Here is a 16,889-nt window from a genome sequence, read left to right on the forward strand (position 1 = left end):
AGCATTATTATAGATAAAAGAACACTTCATAATGATAAAAGGTACAGAGCAATTCATCAGGAAAGATAAAATTATTCTAAATTTGTATGCACTTAATAATAGGGCCTCAAAATTTAAAAATAGCAAATTAACATAACTACAAGTAGAGTTAGACAAAACCATAATTATGGTGGGCGGTTTTTAATCCGTCTCTTTCAGTATTGACAGAAAATGCAGATTCAAAAAGTTAGAAAGGATATAGAAAATTTAAACAGCATGATTGGGAAACTTTACTTATAGGACCTATGGAGAAATCTGCACTCACAACTCAGAAAACATTAATCTCAAGCACAAAAAGAACATTTTCAAAAATAGAATATGGACTGAGCCATAATGTAAATCTCACAAATTTCGAAAGACTGTAATCAAGCAGTGTGTTTTAAGACCACAGTGGAGTTAAGTAAGAAATCAATAATTAAAAGATATCTGAAAATTGCCACACCTTGGAAATTTTATAAGATCATTACAAATAACCTATGGGTCAGAGAAAAAATTACAATGAAAATTAGAAAATACTTCGAACTGACTGAAAATAAAAATACTTCATATCAAAGCTTATAGGATGGAGTTAAAGCCATGCTTCTAGAGAAATTTATACCATTTATACATAAACTAGAAATAAGCAAAGCTAAAATGAGTTAAATATTAATTATCAGAACTTCTTTCTTAGTAGTAAAAGAAAAAAAATTCAGGGAAAGTAAAAATACAAAAATAATAAATATCAGAGCAAAAATTAATGAAGTAAAAGGAGACAATTCAATAGAAAGGATCAAGAAAATCAAAGGTATGTTCTTTAAAAAAACTAATAAAATTAATGTGTGTATATATGACATCACTGCTGATCCTATAGATAATAAATATACAAGAAATATTGCAAATAAATCTATACCAGTATATTTGAAAATTTAGATGAAAAATCCCTAGAAAAACACTACTAACTGAACCACAAAAAGACATATTTAAAAAATGATAGCATTAGAACTATTAAGGAAATTAAATCTTTAATTAAAACCTTGTCACAAAAAAAACCTCTAAATCCAAATGGTTTTGCTAGTTAATTCTAATAAACACTGAAATGAGTAATACTGCCAATCTTATGTAAGCTGTTCCAGAGAATAGAAAAAAGAGGAAGCACTCTCCAATTCATTTCAGGAGTTATCAAAGAAATGACATCAAAATCTGACAATGATAGTGAGAAATAAGTAAGAAATGTTACTTGTGCAAATATATGCAATGAATGCTGAATCATTATATTGATATTTCTGTTGGTCTCCAGTGTCTGGAGCAGTTAGAAGAAAAAACGAAAAGTCATGGAATTGTAACCCATATCAAACTTTAAAATCTGTTCTATAACTACTTGTTCAAATGTACTTGGAAATATATTGCTTTTTTGTATATATGTTATATTTCACAATTTAAAAAGTTTAAAAATATATCTATAAATGCAAAAATTTCCAAACAAAACATTAGCAAAACAAAAGTAAAGATATAAAAAGCATACTATATTATGACAATGTGTTCCTAGAATATAAGGTAAATTTAAAATTAGAAAATCAGTCAGACAAAAGGAAATTAAAGGATAAAACATTCAACAAATTAAATGTCATATGATCATATTAAAGGATGAAAAAAATAATTTGGTAACAGTTAACATGAACTAATTATTTTGAAAAAATCTTTAGCAAGCTAGAACAGAAGGGAACTTTCTTAATCTGATAAAGGTACCTGCACAAAAACCATAGTAAATGTTATACAATGGTGAATATTGAAAGCTTTCCCTTTGAGAAGAGAATCTAGATAAAGGTTGATGCCAACTAACACCATTTCTAGTCAACATTTTAATTGAGTTACTAGCTAGTAAAATAAGGCAAGAATATGAAATAAAAGGGATAAGAATAAGAAAAGAAGAAATAAAATTGATTATATTTGTATACTTTGAATATATAAAAGAATCTTTTAAGGAATTATTAGAATTGATAAGTTTGCTTTAGCAAATTGTTGATACTATGTCACTACACAGAAATTAACTGTAATTCTATGTGCTAGTGACAATATTTAAAAAATTAAATAAAACAATAGTATTTACAATACCATCAAAATGTATAAAATACCTAGGGATACATCTAATGAAAGATGTGCAAAAATCTGTAAAATACTATTGAGAAATATTATTAGGTAAAAAATTGCAAAGTAACCAAAATATATCCCATCATGGATTGGGAGATTCTAAATTCTAAAGATGTCAGTTTTCCCAAAATTGAGTTTTTATTGTACCAAACAGAATTTCAGCAAACCTTCTTTTTTATAAAAATTAATAATCTGGCTCTAGAAGTTATATGGGAATATAAAGTATATAGAGTAGTCAAAGCAATTTTTAAAAAGAAAAAATAAAATTGGAGACTATAACTGCCTAATTTCAAGGCATACTATAAAGCTGCAGTAAATGAAGACATTGGGCTTTGGGCATAAGTGTAGGCATATAGATTAATGGAGCAAATAGAGAGTGCAGAAATATGACCCAGGCATATGTATATGATCAAATGATGTTTATCAAAAGACCAATCGTAATTTATTAAACCAAGAACATTTGTTTAAACAAATAGTGCTGGAATTGGATATTCATATAGATATGAATGAACCTCAACTTTTACCTCACACCATATACAACAGTTAACTCAAAATTAATCATATTTGCTATAGGTATGGTATGTTAAACCCCAACCAACATCATTCCTGTTGAACGTAAAGAAGACACAGGGCTGTATCTGAGATCCCACAGAAGATCCCATGTACTAAGCTTAATTTTCAGAAACCTAAAAGCTTCAGATGATTCCTAGGCCAGATAAGTCTTGAAACCCAGAGGTGCCTGCCTCTCCAAGAACATCAACCAATTCCATCCCCGTACCCCATATTTTCAATACCCCTTTTCAATATGAAAAAAGTTAGAATGGGCATAATCTAAATGTCCCTAAAGATTGGGAGGAGAATCAAAGGAGAAGGAAGAGTTAGAACAGGGAAGTTAGGATTTAACAAATGAGTGTGACTACTGAACCATTATGTCGATGTTTCTTTTTAGTCTCCAGGATCTTGGAGCAGCTAGAAGGAAAAACCTGAAATTGTGGAACTGTAACCCATACCAAACTTTGAAAGCTATTCTACAACTACTTGTTAAAATGTACTTTGAAATTTAATGCTTTTTTGCATAGGTGTTATATTTCACATTTTTTAAATGAATCATACACTTAAATATAAAAACTAAACGATAATGTTTCTGAAAGAAACATGGGAAAAGTTCTCTGACACAATGGAATGGGTAAAGATTCCTTAGATACACCATAAAAAGTACAAACCACAAAAGGAAAAAAAAGCTGATTAATTTGACTTCAACAAAATGTAAATCTTCTACTTTCCCAAAGACACCATTTAAAAAAGGAAAAGCAAGCCACAGACTAAGAGAATATATTTGCAATACATATATCTGACAAATGGCTTGTATTCATAATTTTTAAACATTTTTATTTTGAAATATAACATATACAAAAAGAAAAAGCAATAATTTTCAAAATACCTCCAACAAGCAGCTACAGAACAGATATCATGGTTTAATATGGATGGCCATTCCACAGTTTCAGGTTTTCTTCCAGCTGCCCTAAAACACTGGTGGGTGAAAGAAATATCAACATGATGATTCAGCAGTCATACTTGTTTGTTAAATCCTACATTCTCTGTTATAACTCCTTCTTTGATCCTTCTCCCACTCTATAAGGATCTTTGGACTATGCCCTTTGTAACTTTTCCACATTGAAAAGGGGTGTAGATATTATAAGATGGGGGATGGAACTAACTAGTTGATGTTCCTGGAGATGCTGACACCTCTGGAGGTGATGGGTTTCAGGAAAGTAAACAGTGCATGAAACTTTAATCTAGAGTCTTTGTTAGAGCCCTTGATGTTCTTCAAGGTCAATAGGCATGATATTGGTTGGGGTTTGGCAACTATGGTGATTACCAATATTTAGCTGAAGCTTGCATAAGAGTAGCCTCCAGAATTACCTCTTGACTTTATTTGAACTCTCTCAGCCATTGATATGTTGTTTTGTTACCCTTCTTTTCCCCCTTTTTGTCCCAAAGGCATTATCCATCCCATACTGCCAGGGACAGATCCATCTGGAGTCATGTCCCATGTTGCTAGGGAGACTTTCACCCCGGGATGTCATGTCCCACAAAGCAGGGAGGGTAATGATTTTCCTTGCAGAGTTGGGCTTAGCGAGACTGAGGCCGCATCTGAGCAACTAAAGAGGTTTCCTGGAAGCAACTTTTAGGCATAATTATAGATAGTCTTAGCTTTTCCACTACAGAAATAAGGGCAAGGCTCAAAAATCAAGGACCTGGCTTATTTTCTTGGGAGTCCCTAATGTTTGAGAGAGCACCAGGGGTTTCCCAGATGGGAAAGTTTAATGGTTTCATATTTTTCTCCAGTCCTTCAAGGGACTCTACCAATAATTTTAAATTATCAGCCCACCATAGTCTGAGATATATATATGGGTATTACATTAAGCTAAACAGAATTACAAGACCTCATTTTGTTTTGGACTCCATGTGTTTGGGTTATTTAAATGAATTATCCTGACAGGTTGATTTAGACTGTTTGTTACAGAAAATTTAGGTTCTAGACAAAATAAACCCCCCTGACTTTGGTCTCATACATAAATGAAGCTCTAGAGTACATATACTATCATCTATTACCCTGTTTCCTGATTTACCTTAGTCCCAATCAGATTGGCTTTGTTTTTATCTCTGATTGAAGGGTGATCTCTTTTTTGCTTACTTTAACTGTTATTGTATGTAGAACTGCTGACTTTCAGAGCTGCAGAACTCCAGCTCTGAAACTTTTGAGTCACAGAGGTACTCAAAGTTTCAGGGAAATACCAGCTGATACACATATAGCTCAGTGTCTCAGAATCTGGAAATATACAACTTCAGACTAAGTGTGGTTGCTGTAAGGGCTTACAATCTAGACTCCAATTTTCTTACACGTATTTTCTGAAAGAGACTATAGCATACTAGTTTTCTTGTTTCTGGCTTATTTTGCACAACACATTGTCGCCAAATTTCATTCATTTCATTGTGTGCCTCATAACGCCATTCCTTTTTATAGCCACACAGCATATATATCTCACTTCGCCTTTCAGATTCTCAGTCATTGTACCTTTCAGCCTCCTCCATCCATTGGCCATGGGCCTAGTTTTCAAGCTGCCAGAATATGATATACCAGAAATGGAATGGCTTTTAAAAAGGGGAATTTATTAAGTTGGAAGTTTCTTTCGGCTCTGTCATTTCTGACTCTCTCCAAATGTTTCCTGTTTTAAAGGATTCCAGTAAACCAATCAAGACCCACTTGGAATGGCGGAGTCACATCTCCATCTAATTAAAAGTTCACACCCACAATTGAGTGTGTCACATCACCATGGAGATAATCTAATCAAAAGCTTTCAACCTTTCAACAGTATTAAATCAGGATTAAAAGAAAAGGCTTCTCCTACAAGATTGGATCAGGATTAAAACATAGCTTTTCTGGGATGCATAATACTTTCAAACTGGCACACCTTCCTAACCAAAAGGGAGAAAAGAACTGTAACAAATAAGTAATCAGTGGCTGAGAGAATTCAAAGGGAGTTGACCAGGCTACTCTGGAAGCTGCTTTTATGCAAGTTTCAGCTAGACATTGCTACTTATCATGGTTTGCCAACCCCCAACCAAAACCATTCCTGCCAACCTTAAAGAATACCTAGGGCTTTATCTGAGATTCCTCAAAAGTTCCATGCAGTATGATTAATTTCCCAAAACCTACAACCTCCAGATGGATCCTTGGACCCTGATATGCAGAGGGGCCTGAAATGCAGAGGGTCTAGCCTCTCCAGAACATCAGCTAGTTCCGTCCCCTATCTCATATTATCAATAACCCTTTTCAATATGAAAAAGTTAGAATGGGCTTAGCTCAGATACCCCAAAAGATTGGGAGAAAGTTCAAAGGAGAAAGTGGAGTTTTGTGTTTTTTTTTGTTTTTTTTTTATTAATTAACGGAAAAAAGAAATTAACCCAACATTTAAAAATCACACCACTCTACACATGCAATCAGCAATTCTCAACATCATCACATAGATGCATGATCATCATTTCTCAGTACATCTGCATCAGTCCAGAAGAACCAGCAACACAACAGAAAAAGATATAGAATGTTAATATAGAGAAAAGAAATAAAAGTAATAATAATAGTAAAAAAAAACCTATAGCTCAGATGCAGCTTCATTCAGTGTTTTAACATGATTACTTTACAATTAGGTATTATTGTGTTGTCCATTTTTGAGTTTTTGTATCTAGTCCTGTTGCACAGTCTGTATCCTTTCAGCTCCGATTACCCATTATCTTACCCTGTTTCTAACTCCTGCTGGACTCTGTTACCAATGACATATTCCAAGTTTATTCTGGAATGTCCGTTCACATCAGTGGGACCATACAGTATTTGTCCTTTAGTTTTTGGCTGGACTCACTCAGCATAATGTTCTCTAGGTCCATCCATGTTATTATATGCTTCATAAGTTTATCCTGTCTTAAAGCCACATAATATTCCATCGTATGTATATACCACAGTTTGTTTAGCCATTCTTCTGTTGATGGACATTTTGGCTGTTTCCATCTCTTTGCAATTGTAAAAAACGCTGCTATAAACATTGGTGTGCAAATGTCCGTTTGTGTCTTTGCCCTTAAGTCCTTTGAGTAGATACCCAGCAATGGTATTGCTGGGTCGTATGGCAATTCTATACTCAGCTTTTTGAGGAACTGCCAAACTGCCTTCCACAGTGGTTGCACCATTTGACATTCCCACCAACAGTGGATAAGTGTGCCTCTTTCTCCGCATCCTCTCCAGCACTTGTCATTTTCTGTTTTGTTGATAATGGCCATTCTGGTGGGTGTGAGATGATATCTCATTGTGGTTTTGATTTGCATTTCTCTAATGGCCAGGGACATTGAGCATCTCTTCATGTGCCTCTTGGCTATCCGTATTTCCTCTTCTGGTAGGTGTCTGTTCAAGTCTTTTTCCCATTTTGTAATTGGGTTGGCTGTCTTTTTGTTGTTGAGTTGAACAATCTCTTTATAAATTCTGGATACTAGACCTTTATCTGATATGTCATTTCCAAATATTATCTCCCATTGTGTAGGCTGTCTTTCTACTTTCTTGATGAAGTTCTTTGATGCACAAAAGTGTTTAATTTTGAGGAGCTCCCATTTATTTATTTCCTTCTTCAGTGCTCTTGCTTTAGGTTTAAGGTCCATAAAACCGCCTCCAATTGTAAGTTTCATAAGATATCTCCCTACATTTTCCTCTAACTGTTTTATGGTCTTAGACCTAATGTTTAGATCTTTGATCCATTTTGAGTTAACTTTTGTATAAGGTGTGAGATATGGGTCTTCTTTCATTCTTTTGCATATGGATATCCAGTTCTCTAGGCACCATTTATTGAAGAGACTGTTCTGTCCCAGGTGAGTTGGCTTGACTGCCTTATCAAAGATCAAATGTCCATTTGGGGAAAAGCTTCGAGAGCAGGTTGAGGAGCGGCTGTCTTTCTATGAGACAGGAGAGATTCCATGCAAGAACCTGGAAGTCATGAAAGAGGCAATGGTTCAGGCAGAGGAAGCTGCAGCTGAGATTGCCAGGAAGCTGGAGAAACAGGAGAAGAAACGTTTGAAGAAGGAAAAGAAGCGATTGGCTGCAATTGCCCTCATGTCTTCAGAAAACAGCAGTAGTACTCTGGAAGAGTGTGAGGAGACAAGTGAGAGGCCCAAAAAGAAAAAAAGCAAAAGCTCCAGGAGGCACCTCAGGAAAATGGAATGGAAGATCCATCTGTCTCTTACTCCAAGCCCAAAAAGAAAAAATCCAAGGAGGAGGTAATTAGTGATCTTGAAGAGACAGCGCAAGTTGTCACCACAAGTTTACCCAAAAGGAAGAAGTCTTTTCCCAAAGAGGAACCAGTTAGTGATGCTGAAGAGGCAGCCAACAGCAGGAGTTCAAAGAAAAAGAAGAAACTTTCCAAGGAGGAGCCTGTCAGCAGTGGACCAGAGGTTGTCAGCACTAAGAGCAGCTCCAAGAAAAAGAAAAAGTTGCAAAAACTATCCCAGGAAGATTAAAATGGACATTCCCTGGGTGGCTATGCCCCAACCCATCCCCCACACCCCAATAAAAACAAAATTCAAAAATAAAAAAAAGATCAAATGTCCATAGATGAGAGGGTCTATATCTGAGCACTGTATTCGATTCCATTGGTCGATATATCTATCTTTATGCCAATACCATGCTGTTTTGACCACTGTGGCTTCATAATATGCCTTAAAGTCCGGCAGCGCGAGACCTCCAGCTTCGTTTTTTTTCCTCAAGAGGTTTTTAGCAATTCGGGGCACCCTGCCCTTCCAGATAAATTTGCTTATTGGTTTTTCTATTTCTGAAAAATAAGTTGTTGGGATTTTGATTGGTATTGCATTGAATCTGTAGATCAATTTAGGTAGGATTGACATCTTAACTATATTTAGTCTTCCAATCCATGAACACGGTATGCCCTTCCATCTATTTAGGTCTTCTGTGATTTCTTTTAGCAATTTTTTGTAGTTTTCTTTATATAGGTTTTTTGTCTCTTTAGTTAAATTTATTCTTAGGTATTTTATTCTTTTAGTTGCGATTGTAAATGGGATTCGTTTCTTGATAGAAAGTGGAGTTTTAATAGATAAGATAGGATTTAACAAATGAGTGTGACTGCGGAATCATTATATTGATATTTCTTTTAGTCCCCAGTACTTTAGAGCAGCTAGAAGTAAAGACCTAAAATTGTGAAATTGCAAGCCATACCACACTCTGAAATCTGTTCTACTACTAATTGTTGTGGCATTCTTTGAAATTTATTGCTTTTTTTGTATCTATGTTATTTTTCACAATTAAAAAAAAAAGTCAGGCAGTGCAACAGTGGCTCAGTGGCAGAGTTCTCGCCTGCCATGCTGGAGACCCGGGTTTGATTCCTGGTGCCTACCCATGCAAAAAAAGAAAAAAAAAATATATATATATATATATCTACTCCAGATGAATTGATAACTTTACTGTAAAAAAAAAACTTAAAAAGTCTTAGTAGAAGTATAGATGAACATCTGTTAGCCTGTATTAAAATTGAGAGACCTTTTGTTCAATAGCACTAATGATCAGAGAAATACAATAAAGACCACAGTGAGACATCATTTAATACCCATTCAAAGGGAAACAGCATAAGGAGTCTGTGTTAAGCGTTGGGGAGGTTATAGATCCACAGAAACAAGCATCACTCATGGAAATCCAAATTGGCAAATCGATTTGATATCTCTGGAAAAAAATTTTCATTATCAGCCCAAATTGAGCATTCATATAACCTATGTCCCAATAATCCAGTCCTGGGAACACACAGAGAGAAACTCATGCACATGTGCAACAGAAACAAGGTAGAGAATGAATTTATCCCCTCAGTTCATAAAAGTAAAAACATAGAAATGACTCATATGCCCATCAACAGGAGAGTGGATGAAGAATTTGTGATATATTCACAGGAAACTATTTCACAGCAGTCAAAATAAATAAATTGCAGTGACATTAACAATATAATGTTAATTGAAAAGAAGTTCCAAATTGTTACCTATAGGTGATGGTTTTTATGAAGATGACAACAACAATTAAAAATGCACTTTTTTTTTTTTGGCATGGGCAGGCATTGGAAATCAAACCCAGTTCTCTGGCATGGCAGGCCAGAATTCTGCCTGCTGAGCCACCGTGGGCTGCCCAAAATGCACTTTTAAGGAAAACAAATAGACACAATAAAATTATATAAAAAACCAAGCTATGGAACGAGAGCAATAACACTCTGCTAGAATTCTTAATGAGTAACTGACTTATTTTAATATTTTATATACTTGTCTTATTGATTGACAATATATAAGATAATGGAATATGAAAGTAGAACTGAAATTGCTCTGTGGTGCACAAAAGAGTACGTTGGACAGGTCTTGCTTGGATCAGGAAGCTGATGATAAGGCCCTCTGAGTCCCTTCCTCTTTTCTAAACCAAGAAATTACTATGCAGATTCATCTTTTCACTTAAGGTAACATAAAAAAATTTTTTTTCATCTTTCTCCCTCAGCTTTTCCAAAACTGCTCAAAGATAAAAATATGACATTAAAAAATTCCTATTAACTTGTCAAACAGCCAAAATGATAATGCCAAATAAAATAAGTAAATTTAATTTCTTTTTTTAATTAGAGAAGTTATAGGTTTACAGAAAAATCATGCATAAAATGCAGACTTCCCATATCTATTATTAACATCTTGCATTAGTGTGGTACATTTGTGATACACGAAAGAACTTTTTTTTTTTTAATAATTGTACTATTGACTATATTCCATTGTTTACAATAGGGTTTATTCTAATCACATATACAGCTTAAAATTTCCCCTTCTAACCACACTCAAATGCTGCAAATTATGTTGATAATGATGTTCTACCATCACCACCATCCAGTACCAAAAGTTTACTTCAACCCAAATAGAAACTCTGTACAATTTAAGCCTTAACTCCCCATTCCATACCGTACCTGAGCCCCTGGTAACCTATATTCTAGATTCTGACTATGAGTTTTCTCATTCTAATTATTTAATATCATACGTACTATTCTGTTGTATGTATGTACCACATTTTATGTATCCGTTCCTGGCAGTTGGGCTGTGACTAATGCCGCTGTGGGGTGCTCTCACCAACAGGGCAATGTAAGGCATCTTCTGCAAAAGCCTCCCCAGAGATTTAGTGAATAAAAGGATAAATACTATTTACTTAGAATTCTGAGAATGATAGAGACTGGAAAAGGACTCCACGAAAGCTGAAGCAAAGAAAGAGAAAACCATCAGGTAGGAAAGTCCACCCCGAGCTGCGGGTCCACCCCATTCCCCTCGCCCTTACTCAGCCCTGAGCGCAGGCACCCAGGCCTCCCGCAGAGGCACCCAGGCCTCCCGCCCAGACACCCAGGCCTCCCGCGCAGGCACCCAGGCCTCCGTGCAGGCACCCAGGCCTCCCCCGCTGGCACCCAAGCCTCCCGCGCAGACACCCGGCCTCCGTGCAGGCACCAGGCCTCCCGCGCAGTCACCCAGGCCTCCATGCAGGCACCCAGGCCTCCGTGCAGGCAACCAGGCCTCCCACAGAGGCACCCAGGCCTCCCCCGCAGGCACCCAGGCCTCCCCAGCAGGCACCCAGGCCTCCCGCGCAGGCACCCAGGCCTCCCCCACAGGCATCCAGGCCTCTGTGCAGGCACTCAGGCCTCCCAGGCAGACACCGAGGCCTCCGTGCAGCAGACCCAGGTCTGCCGCGCAGGCACCCAGGCCACCCCCATAGGCACCCAGGCCTCCCGTGCAGGCACCCAGGCCTCCCGCGCAGGCACCCAGGCCTCCCAGGCAGACACCGTGGCCTCCGTGCAGCAGACCCAGGTCTGCCGTGCAGGCACCCAGGCCACCGCCGTAGGCACCTAGGCCTCCCGCTCAGGCACCCAGGCCTCTGTGCAGGCACCCAGGCCACCCCCGTAGGCACCCAGGCCTCCCGTGCAGGCACCCACGCCTCCTGCAGAGGCACCCAGGCCTCCCGCGCAGCCAGCTAGTGCAGCGGGACTCACACCACCATGTCAGAAGTCCACACACAGACAGGCACAGGGACCTGCTCGCTTAACCTACCCTTTAATAGGGTAGGGTATGTAATCCTATATTGTCAGAGAAGGGGAAGATGAGAGAAGAAGAAAACATCATCTAAGAGAGAGGCAATATGCTGGAATTGACATGGCTCAGGCTGAAGCTCAGGTGAGTATAATTGCTCCTTATTAGGAGAAAACCCCAATATTAAAACTGTCCAGATTAATGGAAATTAAACTGAGGAAGAAATCAGCTTCCAAAATACTAATGATTGATTAAAAGCAAACAGACAAGGCCCAAGATAGTGGCATTGGTGCTTTTCCATGGCGGAATCTTTGAATAACTATCCTAAAATTGGCAGAACCATCATCCTAAAACTCTGGAAAACATTTAGAGGGTTTCAGTAATTGAAGAGGGCCAAAATCAAAAAGAATGCAGCTTTAAAAGACCATAGGAAAAGTTTGCGGTGCCTTTGCTTCCCCAGTGCCTGAGCAGTGTACAGCCAGCCCCTGCTCCCTGGGAGAGTATCAGCCTTGTCCTGAGAGAGCAGAGCAACCCCGGTGCACACACCGGGCGCCTGGAAGTCAGCACCAGACTATTGGGTGGCAGCTTGAAAAGCAGAACCGGGAAACTCATCTTGGGATCACTCTCCCAGAACTTGCCCTGCAGGCAACATGCCCTGCAGGCAAACAGCTAAAGCTGTGTAAGAAACAAGTTGAGGTGGCCTGGGGCAAAGGATAACTTGCTTTAAGTCATACCACAGAGTGAGTGCTTAGGAGGGGGAGAAAGTCTATTGCATAGGGAGTAGATGGGGCACTGAAATACCTGGAAATGCAGGAATTTCTAAGTCTATGAACAAGCACAAATTCAGGACAAGACACACATTCAGAAGAGATGGGGACCCTGCACATCCCATTTGCCTCAGCCAATCTTCCATTTAGGAGGATTAAAATCTAAAGGGGTTAAGAATACCTAGGGGTTTGAACTGTGACTCTATAAAGGTTTCATGACTAAGTTTGCTTCCCTGGAACCTATAATTTCCAGGGGGTTCCTAGACCAGAAAAATCCTGAAACCCAGAGGGATGGGCCTCTCCAAGATTGTCGATTGATTATCCTTTAGTGTTGACACCCCTTCTCCATATGAAAATATCAAATTGGATATTGCCTAAAGATCTCTATAGATTGGGAGAGGGATCAGAGGAGAAGGAGGAGGTATACCAAAGAAAATAGGATTTAACAAATGAATATGACTATATTAATATTTCTTCCAGCCTCCAGTATTTTTGAGCAACTAAAAGGAAAATCTGAGATGGTGGAATAGTAGTACATGACAAACTCTGGGATCTGTTCCGTAACTACTTGTTGAAGTGTGCTTCAAAAATAGCTGTTTTTTTCTTTCTTTCCTTTGTATATATGCTAGATTTTACAATAAAAATTTTAGAAAAAGTCTGTAGGGGTGACCCAGCCAATGCAGAGCTATTTGCAAAGACTCTAAAAGGTGTTTTTGGGTTTGGTTTATAGTTTTTGTTAGCCCCTGGTACTCAAGGAGCTAACAAAAACTGTCTGTCTTATCACTAACCAATAGAAATGTAGGAATGTGAATGCATTTCTAACTAATAGAAATGTAAGAACCTTCCCAGCCAAGATGTCTGACATGGAGGATGATTTCATGTGCGATGATGAGGAGGACTACGACCTGGAATATTCTGAAGATAGTAACTCTGAACCAAATGTGGATTTGGAAAATCAGTACTATAATTCCAAAGCATTGAAAGAAGATGACCCCAAAGCAGCATTAAGCAGTTTCCAAAAGGTTTTGGAACTTGAAGGTGAAAAAGGAGAATGGGGATTTAAAGCACTGAAACAAATGATTAAGATTAACTTTAAGTTGACAAACTTTCCAGAAATGATGAACAGATATAAACAACTATTGACCTATATTCGGAGTGCAGTAACAAGAAATTATTCTGAAAAATCCATTAATTCTATTCTTGATTATATCTCCACTTCTAAACAGATGGATTTACTGCAGGAATTCTATGAAACAACACTGGAAGCTTTGAAAGATGCTAAGAATGATAGACTGTGGTTTAAGACAAACACAAAGCTTGGAAAATTATATTTAGAATGAGGGGAATATGGAAAACTTCAAAAAATTTTACGCCAATTACATCAGTCCTGCCAGACTGATGATGGAGAAGATGACCTGAAAAAAGGTACACAGTTATTAGAAATATATGCTTTGGAAATCCAAATGTATACAGCACAGAAAATTAACAAAAAACTTAAAGCACTCTATGAACAGTCACTTCACATCAAGTCTGCTATCCCTCATCCACTGATCATGGGAGTCATCAGAGAATGTGGTGGTAAAATGCACTTGAGAGAAGGTGAATTTGAAAAGGCACACACTGATTTTTTTGAAGCATTCAAGAATTATGATGAATCGGGGAGTCCCAGACGAACTACCTACTTAAAATATTTGGTCTTAGCAAATATGCTAATGAAATCTGGAATAAATCCATTTGACTCACAGGAGGCCAAGTCCTACAAAAATGATCCGGAAATTCTAGCAATGACAAATTTAGTAAGTGCCTATCAGAATAACGACATCACTGAATTTGAAAAGATTCTGAAAACAAATCACAGCAACATCATGGATGATCCTTTCATAAGGGAACATATTGAAGAGCTTTTGCGAAACATCAGAACACAAGTGCTCATAAAGTTAATTAAGCCTTACACAAGAATACATATTCCCTTCATTTCTAAGGAGTTAAACATAGATGTAGCTGATGTGGAAAGCTTTCTGGTGCAGTGCATACTGGGTAACACTATTCATGGCCGAATTGATCAAGTCAACCAGCTCCTTGAACTGGATCATCAGAAGAGGGGTGGTGCACGATATACTGCTCTAGATAAATGGACCAACCAATTAAATTCTCTCAACCAGGCTGTAGTCAGTAAACTGGCTTAACAGAGAACAAGCTTTTACAGACATACTTAAAGCAAAGTGCAGAGATGTAATCCTTAAAAGAACTGGGAATGGCAAAACTACTGTCGGTTGATGTGTCCTGAAAATTAATGAAGTTATGGCAGAAGTGCTTTTTTGATCAACTGGTTTGTGTTTTGCTGCTGCATTTATCCCAAGAAAAACATCTTTAATCTCCAGAAGAAAACCAAAATGTCATGGGATTTATGCTGTATTGACATCTTGCCCTAAACATACAACATCATAGTAATTTGTCATGGGCAACATGACCAGAGAGAAGATTTTTGTCATGATTTTAAATACACTGACACGCTACTGTTGGTTAAATTTAAACATGTTTTACCTGCAGAAATTCTCACAAATAACCTGCAATAACTTGAAATGCATACCCTTTTGAACACTTCCTTTTCTCATGTATAAACTAAAATGTTTGCTGCATTTTGCAAAATGTCAATTCTCCAAAAATGTGTCCAGATATTTCTGTACCTGCAGTGTAGTAAAGGTTTAGATGAAACCCCTTAATTATAGTGGCATACTGTCACTTAGGTTTCAAGCAGCAAAATAAACAGTGCAGCTCAGAAATTGTAAAAAAAAAAGAAATGTAAGAAATAGCTCAGAAACTAAGACCCAGAGTTAGCACTTTAAAATATTAAAATGTACAATGAGCAACAAAACATTACAAGACGAGCGATGAAATAGGAAATGGTGCCCATCCAAAAGAATAAGATAGAAACACAGACACCATCAACAAAGAGACCACACTTTGGGTGAAGTGCCCAAAGAGATGAAGGAAAATGCGGAGAATGAACTAAAGGATATCAGGAAAACAATGAATGAGCAATATGAAAATTATCCAGTTGTAAAAAAGGATGAATTTCGGATCCATGTTACAATATGGATGAACCCTGAAGCCATCATTGTGAGTGAAACAAACCAGACACGCAAGGATAAATATTGTATGAGTTCACTAATATGGAATAATCAGAATAAGCAAATTCATGGTGTTGGAAACTAGAATACAGGTTACTAGGGCCTGAGATGGTGCTAGGAAATGGAGAGTTAATGCTTGATGAGTACAGAGTTTATGTTTGGATGATGGAAAAGTTTTGGTAATGGATTGTGGTGATGGTAACACAACCATGTGAATGCAATTAATACCTCTGCATTGCATATTTGAGTGGGGCTAAAATGAGAAATGTTAGGTTATATGTATGTTACAAATTTAAAAATCTGTTAAGGGGAATGCAAATCAAAACCACGATGACACAGTATCTCAAACCTACTAGAATGACTATTATCAAAACATCAGAAAACATGTGGGACATGACTCCCAGGGGTGTGGACCTTCCTGGCAACGTGGGACAGAAATCCTAGAATGAGCTGAGACTCAGCATCAAGGGATTGAGAAAACCTCCTTGACCAAAAGGGGGAAGAGTGAAATGAGAGAAAGTGTCAATGGCTGAAAAATTCCAAACAGAGTCGAGAGGTTATCCTGGAGATTATTCTTATGCATTAAGTAGATATCACCTTGTTATTCAAGATGTAATGGAGAGGCTGGAAGGAACTGCCTGAAAATGTAGAGCTGTGTCCCAGTAGCCATGTTTCTTGATGATGATTGAATAATGATATAGCTTTCACAATGTGACTGTGTGATCGTGAAAACCTTGTGTCTGATGCTCCTTCTATCTACCTTGTTAACAGGCGAGTAGAACATATGGAATAAAAAAATAATAGGGGGAACAAATGTTAAAATAAATTTAGTTTGAAATGCTAATGATCAATGAAAGCGAGGGGTAAGGGGTATGGTATGTATAATCTTTTTTTTCTATTTTCGTTTTATTTCTTTTTCTGTTGTCTTTTTATTTCTTCTTCTGAATTGATGCAAATGTTCTAAGAAATGATGAATATGCAACTATGTGGTGATATTGTGAATTACGGATTATATATGTAGAATGGAATGATCATATGTTTATGTTTTAGTTCGTTTGTTGTTAAATTTTTTTAATTAATAAATTAAAAAAAGCAGAAAAAAATCAAATCAAGTTGAGGGAGGATATAAAGAAGACATTGGGCAAAGATAGAGAATTTGAAAGTTTGAAAAAACAAATCACAGAACTTATGGGAA

The 16,889-nt window shown here is 37.3% G+C and overlaps 1 pseudogene; it reads left to right on the forward strand.

Annotated features, from left to right (window-relative positions):
- The first annotated feature begins 13,409 nt into the window (after nt 1-13,409).
- On the forward strand, nt 13,410-15,342 carry LOC143664904 (COP9 signalosome complex subunit 2 pseudogene; annotated as a pseudogene).
- Nucleotides 15,343-16,889: the final 1,547 nt, after the last annotated feature.

This window comes from Tamandua tetradactyla, chromosome 20, assembly GCF_023851605.1.
Source record: "Tamandua tetradactyla isolate mTamTet1 chromosome 20, mTamTet1.pri, whole genome shotgun sequence".
Lineage (NCBI taxonomy): Eukaryota > Metazoa > Chordata > Mammalia > Pilosa > Myrmecophagidae > Tamandua > Tamandua tetradactyla.